Genomic DNA, 18,953 nt, shown 5'->3' on the forward strand with positions numbered 1-18,953 from the left:
TGGTTTTGTTTTGTTCTTTTCAAATTTATCTTTCTTGTAAGTCAAAGAACACAGAATTATTGAATTCATTTCTATTACCATGTTTGCTGTTTGAATGAAGTTATTTAATTGGTACCAAAAGAAATGTGGGTCTGTTGCTATCCACTCATGAAAGAGACTCACGAATGAACTTCCCCCAATCTGTATCAGGCAGAAGCTACACCAGAAATGCAGCTCTGCTCTTTAAGAAGAATAATCTCACCAGACTCTCATTATTAGTGCTCAGCTCTGGGTCCTACCAATTAAACATTTCTAAACTTGTGGGATAAGAAGGATTGGCCCCAGTGTCCCCTGCCCTTTGAAAATACAGTGGTTCTGAGTGGGGCTGGGTGGGGGACTTGTATTAGTCCATTTTCACACTGCTATAAAGGAATACCCCAGACTTCATAATTTATAAAGGAAAGAGGTTTAATTGACTCACAGTTCCACATTGCTGGGGATGCCCTAGGAAACTTGCAATCATGGCAGAAGACAAAGGGGAAGCAGGCACCTTCTTCACAAGGCAGCAGGAAAAAGAGAGGGTGAAGGAGGAACTTCCAAACATTTATAGAACCATCAGGTCTCGTGAGAACTCACTCACTATCATGAGAAACAGATGGCGGAAACCACCCCCCATGATCCAATCACCTCCCACCAGGTCCCTCCTTTGACACATGGGGATTACAATTTGAGATGAGACTTCAGTAGGGACACAGAGCCAAACCATATCATTCTGCCCCTAGCCCCTCCCAAATCTCCTGTCCTTTTTACATTTCAAAACCAATCATGCCTTCCCAACAGTCCCTGAAAGTCTTAATTCATTTCACCATTAACTCAAAAGTCAAAGTCCAAAGTCTCACCTGAGACAAGGCATGAGCCTTTTGCCTATATGCCTGTAAAATCGAAAGCAAGTTACTTACTTCCAAGATACAATGGGGGTACAGGCATTGCATAAATGCTCGCATTCCAAATAGGAGAAATTGGCCAAAACAAAGGGGCTACAGGCCCCATGAAATCAGAAATCCAGCAGGGCAGTCATTCAATCTTAAAGCTCCAAAATGATATCCTTTGACTCCATGTCTCACATCTGGAGCACACTGATGCAACGTGTGGCCCCCACAGCCTTGGGCAGCTCCTTTACAGGCTGGCATTGAATGCCTTTTTCAGGTGCACAGTGCAATCTGTCAGTGCATCTACCATTCTGGGGGCTGGAGGACAGTGGCTGTCTTCTCACAGCTCCATTAGGCAGTGCCCCAGTGAGGATTCTGTGCTGGGGCTCCAACCCCACATTTCCCTTTTGTACTACCCTAGCAGAGATTCTCCATGAGGGCTCCACCCCTGCAGCAGACTTCTGCAAGGACATCCAGGCATTTCCATACATCCTCTAGGCATTCCTTACATCCTCTAGGCCCACTAAAGCATTTTCCCATCCTATGCTTCCAGGCCTGTGATAGAAGGGGTTGCCTTGAAGATCTCTGACATGCCTTGGAGACATTTTCCTCCATGTCTTGGTGATTAACATTCAGCTCCTTGTTACTTTTGCAAATTTTTGCAGCTGGCTTGAATTTCTCCCCAGAAAATGGGATTTTCTTTTCTACTGCATCATCAGGCTGCAAATTTTCCAAACTTTTATGCTCTGCTTCCCTTGTAAACATAAGTTCCTCATCTCCATCTGATACCACCTCAGCCTGGACTTCATTGTTCATATCACTAACAGCATTTTGGTCAAAACCATTTAACAAGTCTCCAGGAAGTTCCAAACTTTCCCACGTCCTCCTGTCTTTTTCTGAGCCCTCCAAACTGTTCCAACACCTGCTTGTTCCAAAGTGGCCTCCACGTTTTCAGGTTATCTTTATGGCAGCACCACACTCTTGATACCCGTTATATTACTCGTTTTCACACTGCTATAAAATACCCCAAACTGGGTAATTTATAAAGGAAAGAGGTTTACTTGACCCACAATCCCGCATTGCTGGGAAGGCCACGGGAAAGTTACAATCATGGGAGAAGGTAAAGTGGAAGCAAGCACCTTCTTCACAAGGTGGCAGGAGAGGGACAGAGAGAGATCAAAGGAGGAACTGCCAAACACTTACAAAACCATCAGATTTTGTAAGAAGTCACTCACTATCATGAGAACCACATGGAGAAACCACCCCCATGATCTGATCGTCTCCCACCTGGTCCTGCTCTTGACACATAGAGATTACAATTTGAGATGAGATTTGGGTGGAGAGACAGAGAAAAAGCATAAAAATCCTCATTAGAGAGACTGCCCTCCAGGGTCTTTCTGACCTGGGGGCTCTGCTCCCCCATTTCCTCCTCTGCTGTCACCAGGTCTGTCATCTTCATTGTTGACATCTTGTGGTACAAAGACCAAAGAGGCCTTGATGTTTTTAGACTTCCAGGATGGAGGGATGAAAGAGTCAGACTCACTCAGCCATGTTCCTCTGCCTTTCCTGCTGTGTTCATTTAGTTTCTGGACCACAAGATACCCTGACAGCTCAAGTCAGTGCCTGGGAAAGTCATTTGATGGGGCTCAGTATTTTGACATGTTCAAGTTTGAATCTGTCTACGAGGAGAATGAAGGATCCCTGTCAGGGTCCTGCAGTAGCCAGAAGTTCCTTATGTTTTCCTTGTACGTGTGCATGTGCATATGTGTACATGTGTACGTGTGTGTGTAAATATTAATTTTTGAGTGACTACTATTGCTAGTTATTGAGTGAAGCAGTTTGCATGGATTGTCTCAATCCTTCAAAACCCTTAGAGGTAAGAAGAATTACATCATCATTTATAGGTGGGGACCCAAAATTCAGAGAGGTTATCACACCCTGGATCCTATAACACCTATGAACATTGTCATGGTTCAGAACCCAGGTTTTCACGGACACCACTGTATGCTCTCCCCCTCCCTTTCTCTCTTTCTTTCTTTCTCATTATGGCCAGTCTCTCTCCCTGAAAAGCTGTATTTTAGACCCTATTTTTTTCTCCTAAGAGAGGTTAGTTCCCCTCCCCCAGTGCCATCCTAAATTCTAAGCCTATGGTTTTAACAGATGAGAAGGAAACAGGCAACTCAGCCCAGTGAGGCCTGGAATAGTACCAGGGACATGGCTGCCCAGGAGTCCTGGAGCATAGCCAGGGCTGAAGCTGAATACAAGCTAAGCACCACAGGTGGGGTGGGATCTGAGAAGCCCCTGAGCTGTGTGAACAGATTTTATTGTTCTCACATCCTGGGCCTCTCCCTTCTGCATCCCAGAGGAGAGATTTAATTTTCTCAGCAGCTACTGCTGCCTCCAGCATTAGTTCTGCAGTTGCACATCTGGTCCCTTCCAGTGCCTTTTGCAGAGCTGTGATGTGTCTTTCATTTGAGCACATGGGCCTAGGGCATCCAGCTATGGAGACACATGGAGGAGACAGGAGCCAAAAAGGAGTGGACACAAAGAAATTCTAGGGCAAGTCCAAAGCCCTAAATTGGAATCAGAAGCAGAATGACAAGTTAGCAATTTGGGAAGAAAAACAAACAAATAAAAGTTGGAGATTTTTCTCATTCCTTATATAAATATAATTTCTACTGAATTAAAAATTAAATGTAAAATGCAAAATGATAAAAGTACAAGAGGAGCACAGGGACAGATTTAGCCAAAGGTCAGGCTTGGTAGCTCACACCTGTACTTGGTAGCTCACTCCCAGCACTTTGGGAGGCTAAGGTAGGCAGATCACAAGGTCAAGAGAGCGAGACCTTCCTGGCCAACATGGTGAAACCCCATCCCTACTAAAAATTAGCTGGGCTTGGTGGCAGGCGCCTGTAGTCCCAGCTACTCTGGAGGCTGAGGCAGGAGAATCGCTTGAACCCAGGAGGCAGAGGTTGCGGTGAGCCAAGATCACACCATTGCACTCCAGCCAGGTGACAAAGAGAGACTCCCCCCAAAAAAAAAACAAAAAACAAAAAACAAAACAAACAAACAAAAAAAACACAAAAGTCTCAAATCAAAACGGAGGAAAGATTGATAGGATTCACCACATAATCTCAGGTATCAAGTCATCATCCTTTGACAGAAATGAAAAGATATAGAATAAAGAAAGAAGAATAAAATGTTAACAGTAGAAATTAGGTGCTGGTAGGTATATGGGTCTTCACTAAAAACTTATTTCAATTTTTCTGCATATTTGAAAAGTTTCATAATAAGTAGTTAGATACAATTATATAGGGTGAGCAGCCATGCGTAAAATTGGTTCAACATGTGACCACAGATATTTTTTTCTCATGGAGCACATGCGACATTTTATTCAATTATTAATTTACTATCATTATTAGTCTTCAGCCACACAATTTTTTTTCCACCAAAGTGGAGGTTATTAGCAGGTCATTTGCTTCACTCTCCTGGTCATTTAGGAAAAAGGATAGAATTTGGTGGAACAGAAACTAAGCTTTTTTATCTATCTCCCCATTCTCAAAAACAAAGCAGGAGAAACTGAAACTCATTAATCCGAAATTAGAAGATTTGCTGTTTAGAAGTTATTCTATGAAAAAGATACTTGCTCAGGCATGTTTATGGCAGTACAATTCACGATTGCAAAAATGTGAAACCAACCCAAATGCCCATCAATCAACGAGTGGATAAAGAAACTGTTTTGTGTGTGTGTCTATAATATATAATATATATATGATGGAATACAACTCAGCCACAGAAAAAGAATGAATTAATGGCATTTGCATCTACCTGGATGAGATTGGAGACTATCATTCTAAGTGAAGTAACTCAAGAATGGAAAACCAAACATCATTTGTTCTCACTTATAAGTGGTAGCTAAGCTAGGAGTATGCAAAAGCACAAGAATGACACGATAGACTTTGGGGACTCAGGGGGAAAGGGTGGGAAGGGGGTGAGGGATAAAAGATGACAAATTGGGTTCAGTGTATACCGCTTGGGTGATGGGTGCACCAAAATCTCACAAATCACCACTAAAGAGCTTACTCATGTACCAAATAACACCTGTTCCCCAAAAACCTATGAAAACAATTTTTAAAATGATAGAAGATTTTGAGTAGCAGGAGCCAACAGGGAGGCTTCGTTCTTCTCTGTAGTTTTAGTCCTCATCCTGATTTGTCAGGCCAGAAAGTGTCTCTGCCATGGCTGAACCCTCTGGTCCCTTCAGGAAGCAAGAAGGTGTCCAGAAAACACTACAGGCAGAAATCTCAGCCCCAGCCCTACCTGGCAATGATAGGAGGTAGGCCAATAACACCTACGATAGCTAAAAATCCAGGAGAGACACTCCCAATGCTGGGGAAAGCTCAAGTGGGATCCGGAGCCCAACAGAACTGCACAATCTCCTGGTTTCCCTTATTTATCTATTAAAAAGCAAAGGTTTTTGATAACTACGCCTCATACTTTTATCTTCAGTATGTAAATATCTGCATTTCCCACTAACAACTTCATATAAAATAGCAGAACATTGATAGATGTAGCAGCATATGAAATTCACTAGGGGTAAAGTCACCACATCCTGGAAGAGGTTTGGGAGAGTATTTACACCATTGTGTTTCAGGAAGTTCTAGACTCTTGAGAACTGAGCAGTCTCCAGGAAGTTCCACACCCTGCTCCCCCTCCTCTCCCTCCAGCTCTTTTAAGCTGGAGAAGTGTGAAGAAAACCCCTCCCTCCCTTTGCTCCACTTTCAGGTGATTTTGTGAGGACCAAATACTTGGAGCCTTGGCAGCCACCTTCTGCCAATGAGGGAAGACCAAAAGGATCGCAGAGAGGCCTTTCCAGAGCTCTGACTGGAGTCAATGAACCAATCCTAGAAACACCGTTTGCTTGTCGGGTGAGAAGTTTGCTGGTGATTAGGCTACATCCACTCAGGTATAGCACACAAACAGATGGAATTACTGATTAGTGAGGAGGCAGCGTGCAAACTAATAATTACTGCACAGGCTGTAAGTGCTCTGGTGGAAGTAAGTCTAAGGTGATGGGGAACATTTAATTCAAACTTAGGGGGTCAAGGAAGCCTTCCCAGAGGAGGTAAGCGCTGAGCTGTGAAACACAGGATGAGCAAGAGTCATCTCCACAAGGCAGGAGGTAGGGGCCTCAGACCACCTGCCCAGGGTTGAAAGAGAGACTGAACATGCCAGTGTGGCTGCTGGGGAAGGAGCATCTAACATAAGATGAGGATGGAGAGGTGGGCAGGGGCCTGGCCAACTAAGAGAAATGGAGAGCCACGGAAGGATTTTTAACAGAAAATTAGATCTGTAATTTAGAATAATCACAGTGAGTACTATTGAATTGCTGACTGGATACAATAAGAGAATACTAATAGCTAATGTTTATACAACACTACGTGACAGGCTCTAGGCACTTTAGAGGCATTAGAACATTGGATTACTTAATCCATATATTTTTCTCTCTAATATATATATTAACAGTAGTAGTTAATATATATGATTAATAACAATGGTAATTATGTGAGAGGAATATATATCATATATATTAGTAATTACATGAGAGATGATATATATTATATACATCTCTCACAACTATTGTTAGCAATCATATATGTTAACTATTACTAGTATTACATAGTATATATATCTCACATGATTATGCTTGTTGTATATTTACAAGTATACATGGTTGGGGGCACATTGGGGATGTCTCATCTCCATATCTCATATTCATCTTGTTGTATGTGTGTATAGATAGATAGAAGATATATAGATAAATATCTCACATGATTATATATATATATATATACACACACACTCACAGGTGTCCCACAGCCCATAGCAAATATAGGGAGAGGTATATATAATATGTATCTCTCTCACATGATTACTATTGTTATCCCCACTTACAGATAAGGAAACCGAGTAAAGTGGACAAACAAGGATCTGTAGTCCCACTGCCTGCCTGAGCCTGAATGCCGCATGGCACTTGGAGGAACAGCTGTGGCTGGAGGCTAATTTCCTGTTTGCACTTTGAAGGCTGCTCTCCCTGGTCAGAGACTCCGATGGGACACAAGTGTGGAGCCTGTGAGTCCTGAGGCAGACTTTTACTTGGCAAAGGTTCAGGAAAAGCAAGTGGCTGATTAGAAGATACACCATTTCTACTGAGGGCCAGGCAAAAGGCAAGTATCTCACGTATGAACTGAGTTTGCTCTTTTGATCCTGAGAATAGCTCTGTCGAGTTGGGGAGGTGCTCTGGACATTTTACAGATGACAAAACTGAGACCCAGAGAAGTTAAGTGACTCACCCAGGGTCCCAGTGTTACTAGAAGGTGTGCAGTGGTCTTCCAGGGAAGACCGTCTTGTATCAGAAGGGAGAGATGATCAGTTCGGAAGGCCCTAGAAAAGACGAGGTCATTTGAAAGTGATAGCAGTTCCTCTGGGGGCGATCCTGGAGCACAGAGTGCCACATGTCAAGGCACCGACATAGAAAGGGTCTCCCTATCTCAGAGCCCACCTGGCCTCTTCCTTCTCAGGGTGGCTCCTCTCTCTCTCTCTGCCTCTACCCCTTGTCCTAGCCTAGTATGGGTGCAGGTCCCAGGTTCTGTGACGTCACAGTTCAGAGCCCACAGCCCAATCTTGGTTCGTGCCATTGAGAGTATCTGATTGGCCACTGGTTAGCCAATGGTGGGACAAACTTTGGAGCAGGCTATCAATGTTGGAACAATCAATACTGAAGGAGTTGAAGAGCATGGGCAAACCATGGCTTCTCCTTCTGGAAACGGAGCTCGTCTCCAAAGAAGACCAGTTCATTTTCTACTACGGACAATGTGGATGCTAGTTCTCTCCTGCTCACAGGTTCAGCACATGTTACCGAAGAGCATTTTTCTTTGGAGATTATTCGCAGGTGTCCCACAGCCCATAGCAAATACAGGGCATATTAAGTTCAAATAAATATAAATATATGCAAATATGTGAGTATATTGACATAAATACTGCATTTATATTCATATACTATATTAAATGTATTGAACAGATTTTCATATATTTACGTTATGCATACATATTTCAAGCTCTATTGTATATATGAATTTATTATCTATTAAATGTATCCTATATAAATATGAATATATGAATTCAATATATTTCAATTAGTTGCCCATATCTAAAGAGATTTCACATAATAATTCATGTTTTAAGGTATTTTTAAAAATGAAAATAAATGTGCCATAGCAGTAGGTAACATCCATGTAGCATTTCCAATGTGTTACCCCTGTTTTAAAAGATTTCTCTCATTAATGTATTTAATCCTGGACTCGACACTCATCATGAGGCCGACACTGTTAGTTTTCCTATTTTACAAATCAGAAAACAGACCCTGATAAGTTTAGCTGACTGGGCCAAGACCCCACAGCTAGTTAGTGGCCCTGCTGGGATTAGCAGCTGCAGTGTGGCTCTGGAGCCCTGCCTGTCAGCACCTAGGGGCGGTGACCTTTGGGACAGGCGGCTCTGGCTGCCATGGGCAGTAGGTGGCTGAGGCTGAGTGTCCCTGAGAAGCTGAGTTTTGGCTGGTAACTTTGCTCCAGCGCCAACAAGCCAAGCCACGCTTCCACGCTGCCCGCCTAACTCCTGTGTGCTTTCGCATTTGTTATTCTGATAGGTTATAGGGCTTGAAAATTTCCTATAGGAGCTGCACTTGGAGTTTTAAAATACATTTCATTTCTAAATTTGAATGTAAATGAACTCATCAACAAAAGGAAAACTAGAACTAAAGTTTGGATAGAGAAAGCCCTGGTTGTGGCTATAAATTCTATATGTTGTCAATGGTATAGTTCAGGTTTCTTCAAGTAGATTGAGCCCTGAGAACCTGTCTGTTGTATTTCCCCCTGGTGAATCAGTCAGACAAACGGGGGCACCTCAATTCAGAAAAAAACTGCCCAGCTGTGACATTTGTCACTGCAGAGGCCCGGCTCATCGGTCAGTCCCTTGTCCCTGGGCTGACAGCTCTGTGTTCCCCTGTGACCCCGCCGCTGTCTGACCACCTCCTCTCCTGACTGATGCTGAAACCTCCTTGCAAGTGTGGAAACAGCCTGTAGCCTGCAGGAGGCTGAGGAGAAGGGAGGAACTAGCAGCCCCAGTCAAGTCTAGCACAGCCACCTCCCGGTGGCCGTCCTCAGCCCCCACTCCAGGAACAAACGTGGGCAGCTGGGCAAAGGCAAGTGACCAGAGCTTGGCCTGCAGTGATGGCTGTTTCCCCTAGAAAGGTCAGAAGCGTGGAGAAGCCGCTCAGCCTTCCTGAAGTGGGCATGACTCCCTGTGTCGTATCCACTGACAATGCCCATATTTCACCAGCGAGGCCTGGACGGTTTGCCATTGATGAATGTCAGGTAGAATCTCCCATCGCCTCCTCTTGTCTTCTGGCATTGAGTGGCCAGTCTCTTCCTTTTATCAGTCATATCAGGTGTCCCCTGATGGATGCACAGGGAGACGGAAGGTTTTGGGTTTTGTGCTGCGGCGATGAGGACCTGGCTCACACAGTTATGGAGATGAGATATCCCACAATGTGCCTCCGACCATCTGGAGACCCAGGCAAGCTGGTGGTGTAATTCAGTCTGAGCTCAAAGGCCTGAGAACCGGTGGGGACTGATGGTACAAATCCCAGTCTCATGGCAGGATGAGATGAGATGAGGTGTCTGAGGTCAAGCAATGAGGCAGAAAAAAATAAATAAACAAGGGGGAAAAATTATCGTCTCTCCACCTTTTGTTCTATTCGGGCCCTCAGTGGATTGGTTGGTGCCCGCACGCTTTGGGGATGGGGAAATATTGCACTTCACTGAGTCCACCAATTCATATGCTAATCTCGTCGGCAAATATCCTGACAGATACACTCAGAAATGATGTTCGATAGGAGCACCGCAGGGCCCAGTCGAACTGGCATATACATTAACTATCACACTCTAATCAACCCTTTTCACCTGAGGAAAGTTTTCAGGTTTTTGAGTCAGAAGGGACAATTGTGTCCTTGAAGACAGCAGGTAATTTCCTTACACAGTTTGTCTCCCGTAATGACATTTCCTGTCCAACTCGTGATTTTATTTTTCAAATAATGTACTCAATACGGGAAAAAAAATACTGTGGGAAATGACAGTCAACCACAAACAGCAATTATAAATCTTTTGTGCATTTTTTCTTACTTGAAAATATTAAAACCATCAGAGAATACAGAAAGCACCACACATCAACCCAGTGTCTGCGGTCATTGAGACAAGTGGTGTATTTAGATGCAACAGTGAAGCATCCGACACCTTCCATTGGGCCCCGATGAGCACCAGCCACTCACCAGCCCAGGGGCAGGAGTCCCCGGGCATAAAACCTGTCCCTGCAGTGATTAATAACCATGACTGCAGACAGTTATTAGGAGACCTTAGTCATTTGCTGCATGATGGAGACGCCAAGTCTAAGGAAAGACATTTCTAAACTGCCTTTGAATGTTTTGCTAAACTCCGTTGAATTGAGGAAAAATCTGACATGCATAATCAGTTCTTACAGACCCGAGAACAAGAAGAATTCAGTGACAAATGTATTGAGTGTGCCTGAGGAAACATCTATTTCATATCCATGAGAAACCATTCATTATTATACTGCATAGCTTAGGCTAGACAGGAGAGAGATGGATGTTGGCTATTCTTGTAGTGGGAGAAGGTCACATGCTAGGCAAGTTATGCCCACCAAAGTCACCCATCCCCTGGATACAGAGTTCTGACATCCATCCCTAGACAGAAGGGCTTTGCCACATCAGTTTTTTCCAATTCAGATCTCTGATGAAAGAATCATGGTGGGAGACGATACTTGTGCTCCTTTCAATCAGGCAACAAGTCATGACAAGTGTGCAGAACGAAAAACCCTGGACTGGCAGATGTCAAAGAGCATGCTAAGAGATAAAATTACAGTCATGTCTCACCTCCTTGCTAACTCCAGTCGAACACCTTTAAAATATTCTGAGTTTAGGACATGTGGGACATTGGACTTTCAAGTCACAGATTGTCCATGTGATTCCTTTCAGGATCCGCTAGTAGTGGGTGGAGAGTTTCACAGGTTGTGGCTTTGCTAATAACTCTCTGATCACATTTCCCCTTACCTGGTTTGCCACTTTGGAGGGATCTTCAATGAGGCTTGCGTGGTTCTAGTTTCACATGCAGACAGAGCATGTGGTCAACTCAAATGTGTATTTCTTTTGTTAGATAATTCACCCAGTAACCAGAGATGATCAAGAAGGTTAAAACTGGAAGATAATAAATTGGTGATAATGACACTCTTCAGGTCAGGTGAACCAGTGTACAGATGACCCAGGCTGGCTCAGTTTACCTGTAGTGATATAGTGATGGCCAAGGACAGGCAAGTGTGTGACAGTAAAGCCATCTCTATTGTTCATGAATTGCATCAAAGCACAGATCACCATGTCCTATTAATAAGGGTCACTTTAGTACTTTACTACTCAAATGTAAGTACAATAACCCTGATAATTCTCTCCGTGATTTTACCCACAGTTCTTCCACACCTGGATCCCACCTTGCCTGAACCTTACAAAATCTACTGCTGGACTTTCCAATGGCATGAGTTGGTAAATCATCTCATTTTTGCATAAGCAAGTGTGACTTGAGTTTCCATCACTTGCAGCTGAGAGAATACTTGTTCTTGAATTTTATCCACAGTGGGGTACTGGATGTTTTCTGTTTGCCCCACGAACTCACTCTCTGCCTTCCCTGTCTTGCTGTCTACCCTTACTGGTTCTTTCTTCCTTTCTGCCTTGGTTTCCAGTTGGCTCTGGCCAATGATAGAAGACGATAAAAGAGCGAGGGAGAATAAAGTCATGTGTTTATTTCATCAGCGTTCTCCAGGCAGAGTTGCCAGCTGACTGGGTGTGTTTTGTCACAGATCTCATAGCTTCTCTCAAGGCAACCTGCTCCATCTGACTCTCCTCCTCTGAATGATAACCAGTTTTCACTGATCACTTATTATGCTCAAGAGCAGTGATAGCTGTCATGTATACATTAGTTCCCTAAATCCACCTCTGCAGGAAATGTTAGAATTGTTGCTTTTTTATAAATAAGGAACTTGAGCGGGACAGAGAACTCCAGTCACTTGTCAAAAGTCCTGTGCACCTCTGTGATCCCCTTACAGGCTAAAAATCTGACTCCAACAACACCGGACTCCTGCTTCTAGCTTCATATTTCCCCAGTCCCCCTCACCCTTCACCTTCCCTACTCAAGTTACCCAATAGCTCCCAATCACTCACTGGATTCGAGTTCTCAGTTTTCTGGACTGACTTGATCAAGGCTGGTATTGGTTAGTCTCCTGCTCACCTGCCCAGTCAGCCTCATCTCCTGTCTCTTGCCACATTCCAGTCCTGAATTTTATGCTCTGGGCATGAAGAATCATTCCTCCTTTTCCAGTACCCATTAGAGTTTCCAACTCTGAGCTTTTTTGTATTCTAAATCTTCTTCTTGCAATAGTCTATATATGTTGCTATAGACACCTGAACAAAGATAATGGCACTAAACTAAACATGAAGAAAAGGAAGTGATAGACATAACTGATGGAGTAGAGTATAGATGCTGATGGAGTATAGAGCCTACTCAACTGCAGAGGCAGGAAGGAAGAAAAACACGTGCCTCTACAGTGATAGGATGATGCAGTAACCAATACCAGCATGGAAACTTGGAAGAAAAGATGAGATAATTGCTGCAGTTTCCTGAAGCGACTCAGTTTTTCCTTTGGAGATGGCACACTGAATATCCATCTTCTCTCCATGATTGTCCAACCTCTCTGCAGTTAGGTGGGGCTTTGTGACTCCTTTTGCTAGTGGGTTGAGCAGAAGTGAGATCTCTGCTGGGCTCAAGCGCGGAAAGGCCGACTCCTGAGTTTCCAGCTTCTCTTCCCAGTGGCAGAAAAGCAGAAGCCACAGTCAAGAGGGAGGAGCCGCAAAACGGAACAAGCCTCAGTTGTCGATGCTGAGCTCGCATCTTACTTTGCAAAACAGAACTCAACCTGTGATGAGATAGACCAGTGATAGTTTGGAGTGTTGGCAATTCCAGCCTGACCTTCCACTCCTGAACAGCACCTGTCCTCTAGTAGCAGCAATTATGTGCTAAATTGTGTCCCTCTCCCTCACTGAATTGCATATATTGAAATCCCAGCCGGCAGTGCCTAGAAGGTAATCCTATCAGAAGATACAGTCTTTAAAGAAATAATTAAATTAAAATGAAGTCTTCAGGGTGGGTCATAATCCAATACGACTAGTGTCCTCCTAAGAAGAGGAAATTTGGACAGAGGTAACTGTGTACACAGAGAAAAGACCATGGGAAGATGCAGAGAGAAGACAGCCATCTGGGAACCAATGGGAGAGGCTGCCAAAGAAACTAAGCCTGTCCGTATCCTGATCTTGGATTTTCATATTATGAAAGCTTCCATGTTATGAGAAAATAAATTTCTATTTTTTTAGACACCCAGTCTGTGTTCTTTTGTTATGGCAGCACTAACAAACTGATACAGCACCATTTTTTCCCTTTCCTTTTGGAGAAACACCACACCATGTTCAGCCTATGCCGTCAGGTGGGGCTGACTCCCACCCTGGCTATGGGGTGAGCTAATGATCCAGGATGGCCAATCAGAGCCTCCCACCCTACTGTCAACAATGAGTGCTTCAGGAATGAGCCAGCAATGGCATCCAAGTTAATAAGAACTGGTGAGCACTGCATGGAGACTTCATGTTTTAAGTGTTGGAATTAAGAAATGGTATCTCCCGCCGAGATGGCCAAACTTACAGAATATGTGACTAGAGCTTTAACATCACCAGGAGAAAACCTTCTTGGGATGGAGGCAAATTATAAACAACGAAAGAGTGAGGATACAGAGAGGAAAACAATTGCTGACCGAAGTGTTTCAGCTCCTGGATCCCATCCGGACTGAACCCTCAGATCAATTCCTGGACATGAGGCAGCAAATTAGCTCATTTTGCTTAAGCAAGTGTTCTGTCACTTGCAGCTGAATGGATCCTGCCTGATTAATACAATAGAATTTCATGTAATGATAAGAACCAAATCTAAAATTCTTAGCAGACACTAAGCATTTTACACAGATTATTATATTTAATCCTCATAATTATTTAAAGTATGGGGCTACTCTTATCTTGATTTTATAGATAAGGAACATGAAGCTAGAGGAGGTAAGTTTTCATTGGCTGAGCTGGAATTTGCATGCATTTGCCTCTAACTGCACAGACTCTTCTGAACCCCATCAGACTTTCACCCTTCCTTTTTTGAAGTTTTACAGACCCCACAGGTTAATATCAATCTCCTTATTTTGTAGATTAGCAAACTTAGTCATTTGAAAGTTAAATATCTTGGTAACAGTCAAGGTCTAACACAGATCTGGCAGAATTAAAATTCCATTCATTTTGGGTCCACAGGAGACTGCTCCTTTAAAATTCTAATTTTCCTGGGAAATGCTGAACTTGAGCTCTTAGAAGCTAAATCTTTTGTTGCTCATTCTCACTGCAACAGCACCCAGGGCACTGTTCACATATGAGCACACACAGGACACGGGAGGAGTGACAGCAATGACACTGGCTGCTGACCGAATTTACTGAGTGCTTTCTGCATGACACCCACTGTTCCAATCATTCTCTGCACACAGGCTAATTTAATCTTCACATCTCCCCTGTGATGTATGTCATGTTAAGTATCCCATTTTATGGATGAGAAAAACTGAGGGTAGGTAACTTGCCCAAGGTCAGACCCCTGGTAGAGTGTATGGAGGGGGTCACGGGGTGGGGAGAGGGTTGCTAACCTCCACTGACCCTGAACCCTTGGTTGTGAAAGGAGCATCTCTCCTCCCCACAGCCCTCTCTCTAGTGTTGGACACTGGTAAGTCTAGTCTCCTGCCTGCAAGATTCCCAGGCTTTATAATTGCCACAGAATCTTCAAAGCCTGGCCTATCTATTTCCCTTTATGGGCAAGATTATCTCGAGGGAAAAGTGGGAGAGGGGCTCTATGATCCCAGAGTGTCCCCTGAATGGATGGATGACCTCTGTCATTACACACCAAACCCTGGGGTATAGCATAAGCCCGAGGTGAGATGCTGTTTTCCAGGCAGAGAGAACCGTCATTTCAGTAAATATCCTCTAATCTCACTGGGGCCTCCTCCTGGAAAATGAATCTGGCCTCTCAGTTCCATTCCAGGTAGCAGCTGGTAGGACCACTTATGTGGAAGGCTGGCTGGGGGCATCACTATGACATGTGGCCCAAGAGAAGGCAAGGAACGAGGTAGGATGGATGCCTGATGCCAGATGCTGCAGCTTTTCCTTATCGGAGCAACAGCCCCAGGACGTACCACATTTACAAGTGGTGATGCAGTTTGTTCCTTTTTTTCCCTTATCCTTACATGTTCCTGGGGTTATGGCAGCCATATAGGCTTGGGATTTGAGTGAAACTCATTTTCAGGACAAAGTTGGTGACCTGAGAATCACTAACCCATCGGCTCATTGCTCAATTTTCACTTAGTTTGTGGTGCCCTTTTTTGTTAATTCAAATGACTTCTTATTATAAAATTATTATTATTTTTTTGAGATTAAGTTTCACGCTTGTTGCCCAGGCTGGGCTGCAATGGAACAATCTCATCTCATGGCAACCTCTGCCTCCCGGGTTCAAGCGATTCTCCTGCCTCAGCTTCCTGAGTATCTGGGTTTACAGGCATGCGCCACCATGCCAGGCTAACTTCTTGTATTTTTAGTAGAGACAGGGTTTCTCCATGTTGGTCAGGCTGGTCTCAAACTCCCGACCTCAGGTGATCCAACTGCCTTGGCCTCTCAAAGTGCTGATATTATAGGCGTGAGCCACCACGCCTGGTCATAAAATTATATATATATGTGTATATATATTATATAATACATATATATTATATAATGCATATATAATACATAATATATAATATATAATACATATATTATATATTATATTATACAAATATTATATAATATATAATATATAATACATATATTATATCTGTATTATAATATATTATATAATAATTATATAATAATATAATTATATAATACATATTATATAATATATGTATTATATAATATATTGCATATTATATGTATTATATAATATATTGCATATTGTATATATTTTATATAATATATATGTATTATATAATATATATTATATATAATACATATAAAAATTGTGAAAAACAATCTTTAAAAAATCACCTGAAAATATAGGGCTTATAGACAGCTGATTTATCTTTTGTTAATCATACCTTATCCTCCTTTTTCACACATACATACAGTCTAAGTATCAGATTTGCACATTTGGTTTCGGCAAGAAGAATTCATTTAATTCCCCCATTCTCTGCTCACAAGACCTATTCTCAGGACCCATTTGGTTGTTTCTAACCCTGAAGCAGCTGAGGCTGCAAGACAAGGGCTCTGTGCCACTGTGCCATTGGTGTGAAGTTACAGAAGTTCTCCTTTTACAGCTTTGGAAGTTGGCTGACTCATGGCAGGGCCAGGAGCACTTGCTGTGTGCAGGGATCTCATGTGCTTTGCTGTTTTCTGGTTAGTTACCATTAATATTTAATTGGGTTTCCTTTGTTTATGTTTAGCGAAAAAGGTGGCCTTACAGCTTGAATTATGTGAATATCATGTATCATGTTATGTTTTTATTGTGAGTTGGCTTAAATAATTACTCTAAAGTGCTTGATAGAATTTGGCTGTGTCCCCACCCAAATCTCATCTTGAATTGTAGCTCCCATAATCTCCATGTGTTGTGGGAGGGACCCCGTGGGAGGTAATCAAATCATGGGGGCGGGTTTTTCCTGTGCTCTTCTCATGATAATGACTAAGTCTCACGAGATCTGATGGTTTTATATAGGACAGTTCCCCTGCACACACTTCCCTGCCTGCCACCATGTAAGATATGTCTTTGCTCCTCCTTCATCTTCCATCATGATTGTGAGGCCTCCCCAGCCATACTGAACTATGAGTCAATTAACTATCTTTCCTTTATAAATTACCCAGTCTCAAGTATGTCTTTATTGGCAGCATGAGAACAGACTAATACAGTGCTTAAATAGAAAATATGGACAATTAGATTATAGTCATTACTGAGGAAAAAGCTTCCTGTCAACTGCTAACTCCTGGAAAAATTATTTCAGTTTTTGTAAGATTTGATGTTATTTGGGAATGCATAATAATGGCTGTGGCATTGAGGAACTCATAAAACTATTCCTGTTGAAATCAACTACATTATATTGTGTAACATTCAACATTGTGTAACATTCAACAATGCATCCTGTGATGTATATTTCAAGAGCATATTGTATGGGTAAACGAGGACCCTGGAGAGGGAATGAGATCCTTTCTGTACAAACAGGATACAAGGAGGGATCCATGCATTTTTGCTCACCACAAATCTGGAATGCTTAACATAGAACAAAATAGCAAATACTTTATACATATTGTTAACTAGTAACTACTGAATTAAAACATTTCATAATTTCATGTGTAATTTTTTGGTGCCCGTCAACATTATGTCAGAAGATACCTTCATTCTGCTGAAAGAGTCAGTGGAAGTGAGGGAGTTAGAAAATGATGATGGGTGGGGCCGGGCGCGGTGGCTGAAGCCTGTAATCCCAGCACTTTGGGAGGCCGAGGCGGGTGGATCACGAGGTCAGGAGATCGAGACTATCCTGGATAACATGGTGAAACCCCGTCTCTACTAAAAATACAAAAAACTAGCCGGGCGTGGTGGCGGGCACCTGTAGTCTCAGCTACTTGGGAGGCTGAGGCGGGAGAATGGCGTGAACCCGGGAGGCGGAGCTTGCAGTGAGCCGAGATCACGCCACTGCACTCCAGCCTGGGAGCACAGCGAGACTCCGTATCAAAAAAAAAAAAAAAAAAAAAAAAAAGAAAATGATGATGGGATCTGTAAATTGACAGGCCAGTTAGCAAACATCATGTAGTTACATCAGCCAGGTCACTCCTGTGCTTAAAACATTTGTAGCAAACATTCTGCAGATTATCAGACCCTTGGCTTTGAGTTCTCCTTCTTCTTTCTCGAGGCCATTTCAGCATTCATGGACACTTACTTTTTCCATAGGCAGGTGACCAGAAACTATTGTCCGCAAAGCACTAACAGAGCATTTTGGTGTAACATGAAACCTATAAAAGGGGGCTGTTTATTTATGAAATTTTCATTGTAGCTGGAGGACATATAAAAATAATCTCAAAACTCATGTGGGATAAATTATAAATATATGTATATAGCTTCTATCACTATATATGACTTTTTAAAAATTCTGTACAAGCAGAGAACACAGGGACACACCGAGTCATCAGTTTGCTTCCTTAGTTAGCAGGAAGGGAATATAAAAATATTTTAGAATGATGGGTCTGATGATGAGGAAAAAGGGCAGGGAAAGAAATGAGCATTCATTTGTTGACTAAGAGCAAAGGCAGTGTGCTAGACACTTCACAAATGCCACTGCATTTTCTTCCCAAACATTTTATAATGGCCAGGGGTGTGACCTAACTCATCCACGTGCTCACAGATGCTGTGTGCAGAATTAAAGAGAAGACCCAGTTCCTCTGTCCCCTATTCCACCTCAGCACCTTGCCCTTGGAGGTTTTGTAATGGTTCTGCCTTCAATAACATGCAGGCTGATCAGTCTCATTTTGGGGTGGCAGAGACTGGGATCCAGTGGGCTCGCTTCTCAATGCACATAAGCTGACCCACTATTTCAGCCCCTCAACCCAACACTTCCTATGACCGTTCCCTAATAAGCCACAACATGCTTTAAGTATACTTCATCTATACATATTGGCAGACAGGTTCATTTTAAGCAAATTCTGCTGAACAATTATGAGCCCCTTGAGGCTAAGGACAACATTTATCTCCTTACCACCCAAAACCCATGGCCAAGAACAATCTCCCA

The 18,953-nt window shown here is 42.9% G+C and overlaps 2 long non-coding RNA genes across 8 annotated transcripts in view; one reads left to right on the top strand and one right to left on the bottom strand.

Moving 5' to 3' along the window:
* LOC103876153 overlaps window positions 1-7,550 on the bottom strand; it is a 43,069-nt gene extending 35,519 nt beyond the window's left edge. For 3 of the 7 annotated variants that reach the window (XR_001893070.3, XR_002515916.2, XR_001893071.3), the window contains exon 1: window positions 7,262-7,548. This is a non-coding gene — a long non-coding RNA (uncharacterized LOC103876153). Of the gene's footprint in view, window positions 1-7,261 lie in introns of all 7 variants that reach the window. The other 4 variants (XR_001893069.3, XR_002515914.2, XR_002515915.2 and 1 more) reach the window with 3 other exon arrangements.
* A 291-nt stretch (window positions 7,551-7,841) lies between these two features.
* On the top strand, window positions 7,842-13,456 carry LOC108581162. Its single transcript, XR_001893073.2, has 2 exons — window positions 7,842-7,927; window positions 11,501-13,456. It is a non-coding gene; the product is annotated as an uncharacterized LOC108581162 (long non-coding RNA).
* Window positions 13,457-18,953: the final 5,497 nt, after the last annotated feature.

The sequence above is a fragment of the Papio anubis genome, chromosome 9, assembly GCF_008728515.1.
Source record: "Papio anubis isolate 15944 chromosome 9, Panubis1.0, whole genome shotgun sequence".
Lineage (NCBI taxonomy): Eukaryota > Metazoa > Chordata > Mammalia > Primates > Cercopithecidae > Papio > Papio anubis.